The following is a 7,205-nucleotide window of genomic DNA, read 5'->3' as shown; positions in this document are numbered from 1 at the left end:
GTTATTAAAAATAACATAAAATTACCTTCAGGCTACAGGTATTAACTGTACATGAAACACAAATGAATTTCATGTTTAGACTTCAGTCCATCCCCAAAATATCCTACTGTGTATATGCAAATATGCTACAGTCTGAAAAAAACCAAACTTCAAAACATTTCTGGTCCCAAGCATTTCAGGTAAGGGATACTCAACTCAGAAAATTTTCCTCAGAAAAAACACAGATGTTTTTTCTGTTAATATGTTAATAAACATGTTAACAAGTATTTATCAGAAGTGATATAAAAGCACATGATACAAAAATTGGTTAAGGAAGCCACAGTACACCCAACAATACTACTCCACTGCTCCATAAGACTATTTAATTTCATGGAGACAGTCTCCCAACCTAATGTCAAGTTTTTAAAAATCCATATGCTAAATTTCATAGCTTATCATCCCAATTTTTAAAAAACAATATTTTCATGAGAATATATCTTAGAAATTCAAGATGTTAAATCAGTAACATTACTAAAGTTTTTTTTTCCCCTATTTGTCTGTTCTTTTAAAATTTTAATCAGTGAATATTTGCTGCTTTTGTAATCTAAGAACCACAGAGGTTATTAGAATTGTGACTTTCTGGACATAATTATGCATGCAATTTATTTTCTCATGAAGAGATTTATAGGGAGTAAACTGACTTCCACACACTTACACCATCTAGCTCCTATTTATGTAACCTTAATTTAAAAAAGCCACACTGGAGGAAGTCTGCTTCCTCAGGAAAAACACGCCATTGCTTCAGGACAAGGCACAGGAGCACAGAGGAGTCATCTGCACTAACGGTGAGCCCCGCTGTGGCAGAGGCGCAGGTCCTGCCCTTTAGGGTCCCTCTGGAGAGGTAGGTATGCAGGGCCTCCATAGAGAGAAACAAGCGCATGGCGGGCTGTGGGAGGTACGGCAGAGAGAACCTGGGACGCCTCGACCCTCAGGGCACCGGGCACCACGTGCGGACCAGAGCTGCCCTTCAGCGGAAAGCAAGCAGGACCTCGCTCGGAGATGAGTACACAGAGGCAGGGACTGCAGGAGCCTGGGGACCTGGGCAAGGAGAGCAACGGGCTGGGCCAAGCCATGACTTAGGGTACAAGGTCCCTTCTCAGGAATCGCAACTTACCCTCCCAGAACTAACGTGTCCTTCTACAGATTCACTTATTTAAGTGTCAGCAAATTATCTTTAAAGAGAAAAGTGCACAGCAAAGCCCACTGTCTAAGAGGGGACGCAAGGCCTCAAGAGGACAGAACCTCTTAGGCACCAGTACACATGCAATAAAGAAGCAAGATTGGAGAATTTAAACCACCCAGAAAAGTTCAGGGTTCCCTTCAAAGTTCCAGAAGACACCAATTTTTCTTCTGACTTGTTGAATTTTTTTTTTATCATCCCTATAAGTATTTCTCTTTGGAAAACCTGCTAACCTCAATAACTTTATTTATTTATACCAGAGACTGAACTCAGGACCTTGCACCTGCCAGGTAGGCACTTGTGCTCCCTGGCCCCTCAATTACTTTATACAAAAATAGGCTCTACAGCAAAACCCACAGCTGGTTTTCTTTCATTACTTCATTTTAAATTTTAAAAATGTCTTTCACTACCACAAATGCCCCCTTAGAATTCCAGTCTTGTCTGAATAGGGTCTCACAGGAAATGCTCGATTCCTGGGAGTCTGCGTAGTCCCGGGCTTCCTACGCCTGTGAGGTGGCTTAATCCCTCACAACCAGGCTGCAGCGGAGACCTTGCGCCCCAGGGAGACCAAGGGCCTCACTGGCCCGGGACCTACGCCCAGCAGGGGACGACGCCCGGGCTGGGCTTCAGGCCTTCGGACCTGGGCCCCGCGCCTTCTCTTTCCTGGTGACAACGCACTGCTTCCTTGAGCTAGGCCGTCTGATTTCCAGAGAAGCTAACGCACGGAAATAACATGTGTTGACATTTCTGGCGTTCCTCAACTCTGACACGGTGCCACTCTAGACTCACCTGGCAAACATTAACAAGCGGTGCTGCTCAAAGCTCTGTGAAATGTTTGGAAACTTTTTTAAGTGGAGAAAGGAAGTTGCAGGCAAGTAACCACTCAAAGATAGGCTGCGGCAACTGTGGCACCCTGAAAATGACTTCCTGAAACTGCATGCAGTCTCATGACAGTGACAGCCAGCACCAAGCAATCCTGACAAAATTCAGGCAAGCCCCCTCTACTCCTTCAAAAGTTTATCCTGCCCAAACTTCAACTGCAATGTATTTTGCAATTTACATTCTTTCCAGTTGTTTCTGAGAAAGTACTTTCCTTCAAAAGAGGATTAGTAAATGCTCGCCAAATAAGAGAACTGGGCCCTAAAACTGTACAACAAATATTCTCATTCCAAAATGCATCCACAATACTTTTACACCAATAAAGAACTGTTAACCTGCACAAATAGCCAAAATTTACCTTAGTCACTCTGCTTTTGCTCAATACTAAACAAGCTGTACAATATCAGGATGATTTTAAAGAGATCCATGAACATAGTATACTTTGATTTCATAATTTATGACTATACTGGCATAATGTTCTAAACTTAAAATGAACTTTATAAAGTAGATCATACTATGAAACATTAGAAAACATAAGATATAATCACAGCAATACAGAGTGAAACCAAATTTGACACATTATTCAAATATTTGTCCCAGCTATACACATGGAGCAAAAACACACCACCAAGTGGCCCTAGAGGTCCGAGCAGGGCCTGGGCACAGGCAGCATGGAGACAGGACAGCAGCACTCCTGGGAGCCCACCCTCAAGGCACCAAGGGGCAGCTTCTCTGCCTGCACCCCAGAGGTTCACATTAGGGATGAGCAGATGCTTGTTGCGAATGTGCAGAGCAGGGTGTCAGACGGCGCCCAGAGCACCCAGGCCTCCAGTGCTGAGGGCCGCTGACTCCTGTGGCAGAGCCTACTTATAAGACAGGGTCCCCACCATCTTGCAAAACTCTGTGCAAGCAAATGGGGCAGCGCGCGGGAAGAGGAGTGGATCCAAGCATCTGAAGACCTGCTGGACCTTGCAGACCCGGCCCCTCCCCCACCTAACATGAGGTCCAAATGCAGCTCCCAGCCTACTGGCATGAGCACCCTGCTCCCAGCCCTGGGCACCTCCACATGCCAGGAAAGTCGGGGCCTCCTGACATTCACAACTCTCTTTATCCTCAATCTGCCTTGGGGCTCTCACAGAAGGAATCCTAGAGAAAGCTCTGTGTCTCTGAACTAGGAAAGGAAACTGCAGTGGTGCAAAGAGGCTATCAGATAGAGACCTGACAGAGTTTACTGTGAAGACAGGGTCAACAGGTAGGTTAAGGCCTGATACTAGCTGGGCATGGTGGCACACACCTGTCATCCAGCACTCTGGGAGGCTGAGGCAGAAGGATCACAAGTTCAAGGTCAGCCTGGGTACCTTAGCAAGTTTCTACTTCAAAATAAAGTAAAAAGGCTCAGTCATAAAGGACGGGAAAAAAAAGGCAGCCACCCTTTCCCACGCCTTAAGGCCTAACTAAAGGTCACCAGCCCGGTGCGCGCCCCGCCTTCCTGCACATGGCCAGCACCCTGCACTCTCCCTGCAAGTGCAGTCAGAGCGCCACCTGTGCGGTTATGGATGCAGGGATGACCCGCGGCCCCCCCACACCCAGTGCTAAGGCCCCTGCCAGAACCCTGTTGTCTCACTTCACTCTCCCGGCACCTGCCCAACACAGCAGCTACCCAAAATACAGACACATGCTAAGTGAACGAACAGAGGCCAGGGGCCAGGGCCACAAAAGAACCCTGAGAACAGCATCAGGTAACTAATCACTCTGGAAGGACCACACCTGAGCCAGGGACTGCAAGGGAACTGCTACTGTCTCTGGGTACACTGAGACTGTGTGGCTTGACGGCAGCCAGCCCCTGGGGAGAGGTGAAGACGCAGTGCACGAGACTCGGTACAGAAGCAGGACGCAGGTTCCTGGGCCGCAGGGGCGGCCAAGGGTGGGAGGAAATGGAACAAGCAGAGTGGAGAGCACAGCTGTGCGCCATTCCTGGACTGGGACCACAGGACGGAGCCAGCAGCTCCCGAGCCACTATGACAAACTCGCACAGAGCAGGTCTGCTTCTAGCTCTACAACTGTAAGATTGAAAATTTCAACCCAACCTAGCTGTATCACAATGGGATGGTTCTATTAGCAGATTCATAAAGATAAAAAAGAAAATTCCAAAGACTTGATTTTTAAACTTTCTTCCTCAAGGCCCCTCAGGATGCAGACCCCAATGAGCATTACTCCAGCCCAGGGAAACGAGACCCATGAGGTGGTGCTGGCCTTCGAGGAGCGGCCAGTCCTTTGGGTCTGACCAAGACAGCACAGTGCCTGTCAACAGCTAAGAAAGCCAGGCTGAGGGAGGCTGTGCTTCGACTGCCGCTGAGCTGGGATTCTGGGCTCTGACATCACAACCCACAGGAAGGCCCAGGCGTCTTACCTAAGCACCTGCAGGATGCACAGGAAGAAAGGCCCATGGCTTGCGCTGCAGGGAGACACTCAGAGCTCTCTGCTGGGGCTGTGGTGTGCGGGGCTGATGATGCCCTCAGGCTCTGAAAGCCCGGAGCACTCCCACAGCTAGAGCAGAGAGCACCACCAGGGAGGGACAGACACCTGATCAGCCCACCTAAGCAGGGGCCAAATGCTAGAGGTGCCCAAGTAGGCTCCCAAGGGGTTCTGGAAGTACCCCGAGAGGCAGGTGTGCAGGGAGGGTGGACCCCTAACCTCCCAGAGGCAGGGTTGCACAACAGCTTCCCAAGTGAGGCAAGGCCACAACCCAAAGCAGGCGTGCAGAAAAGCAGATGAGAAACAACCTTCATCCTGGAAATACTTGCAGGTGGGACCATCCAAAACAGACACTCACTCCAGTACTCACTCCAGAGGCCACTGAGGGCAGGGGATTTGGCGCCAGCTCTTCCCAGTCACAAGCCGGAGGCTCCCCTTCACCCAAAGCCAGCATCCATTCCTCTCCCTGCCTTCCAAACACTTTAAAGAACAGCTTTACTGTCGCCACTCCGACTTCCTCTCAGCCACTCAGATCTGAGTTATTTTCTTGCCACTGACTTTTTCATACCAAGCCCAAGAGCCTTTTCCCCACCTGGCAACCTACCTAAACTCAGGACCAGCTCCAGCATGGGTTCCTCTGGGAAGCTGGCCCAGGGCAGGCGGGTCACCGACCCAGCTTCCACGGGTTTTTCTAAGCTCACCTGGGTTTATCTTAGTGTTCCCCCATAACTCCCAAGCTCCTAAAGGCAGGAAGCAGTTTTTAATTCACTTTTCTGCTGCTCCCCTCTAACCTAGATCCCCCCAAGTACACAAAGGTTCCATGTATAAATGGTCAGAGGTTAAGTTTATCTTCAGACCTCCTGGAATCCACTCAACTTTAAACCCAGGCTGCTCCACGCATTTATCTGCACAGGCCTGGGACACCAGGCAGCACCTATATTTTAGTAACAGTTTTCTTGCAAGAGCATTCTGGCTGAAAGAATCCTGTGACTCAAACAGCTGAGATACTGTTAAGCCTTTTGAGTTCCTGTCTGTCTTTAATTCCTGAAATTCTGGCCGTGTGAAAAGTCTAGCTGCACCTTTCCTTAGGCAGTGTACTGCGCTCTCCCGCTCCATCACTTGGGCAGAAACCATGTTTTATTTACACCAGTGCTCAGGACCAGGGCTGCTCGATATTTCCCAAAATAACTTTTTTCTATTTAGTTTCACTTTCGATAGGAAGAAGGCACCCTCTGGAAAGTTTAGATAAACACTTTCCTATGACCAGTAAAAATATTATAACTGCCCTTCAATTCGAATAACACACTTAAATGTCTTTTAGGACATGATTAAATCTGAACTATGAAGGCCCAGTTTGTATTTGTCTAAAAGAGTAGAAGTAAAAATTAGTGCAACTTGCTAGTTTTAAACAAATGGAAATTATTGCAATAATATAGAAAAATTTTGAACAGAAAAAAATAGGGTGAGAATAATTTTTGTGCACAAAATGAAAAAAAAATTTTAATTAGAAAATGGCATTGGAAGTCTTCTTCCTGTTCTGAAAGTATTGGAGACGGGTGCATTAAGAAAAGCTAGCACCTGCGTTTTCTACACTGCTTCACTACATGACCTTGGGAATGTCACATAATTTCTCTCATCTCTAGCTCTGTAAAATGGGAATGTCACCTGTTTTCTTGACAGGGACAATTAGATAGTTGGATAAAAGAATCAGTATGTATTTAGCATTCTTTAAAAAAGGAAACCTGTCTAATTAACATGCTTTAATCACCACTCATCCAGCGCATTCCTCCTCAGGAATCCACTCCAAAAGAAATATTTAAGCAGACGTTGAAGACAGATTTCCTTAAGGGAACGATTTTATAAATCTGGAAGACAATGTAACGAGATTATAATTTAACAAATTGATTACATAAGCCTCAACAGCCCGGGTTTTGGTGTGCACTGATACACCGTCTGATAAGTTAGGCTGATTTGGGACAGAGCTACCCGGCCTCGACCAGGCCCCCAAACTGAGACTTCTGGTGTCAGGCAGGCACTGTGGAGGTTCAACAGGACGCTCAGCACTTGCCGTAGTTCTGTAACTTGCAAGTCTTTCCTCACCCCGGGACTGACAAATCGCTTAACGCATTGAGTCAGCATCGTCGCAGCTCCTAAGACTTTCAGAGTGTGCTTAATTAAACGGAAGTGAAAGAAAGTGGCCTGACAGTTGGGAAGGTGCTGTATGTTCAGACCAGCACAGATCAGGGAAGGCCACCGCTCAGGTCTCCCCCAGCGCTGCACTTGCCCAGAACTCCCCAGGAAGCTGCAGGCTGCATCTGACCTGACCGTCGGGAATCACACAGCCCCCCGGGAGCCCCCATCCTCAAAGGCTGCCAGGGTCCTGGCTCCATGTCGGAGCGGATGCAGGAGGTTTGCACAATGGTCCAGAAGGCAATCAACAGGCGATGGCTGTGGAGCAGAACCCAGGTCTGCCGGCCCCAGAACCCGAGCTCTCCCTCGGGGACGCATCGCTCCCTCCTCCTCAGCGCGCTGCCAGCTCACCGACGACGAGCCCACGGCATTGTGAGGCTGCGGCCCGCCGGCACCGGCCTGCGCCCGCTCTCGGGCGCGGCGGGCAGAAGCGGGCCAGCGG

Source organism: Octodon degus, unplaced genomic scaffold, assembly GCF_000260255.1.
Source record: "Octodon degus isolate 3935 unplaced genomic scaffold, OctDeg1.0 scaffold00126, whole genome shotgun sequence".
In the NCBI taxonomy this organism is placed as follows: domain Eukaryota; kingdom Metazoa; phylum Chordata; class Mammalia; order Rodentia; family Octodontidae; genus Octodon; species Octodon degus.
Note: the sequence above shows the minus strand (reverse complement) of the source record.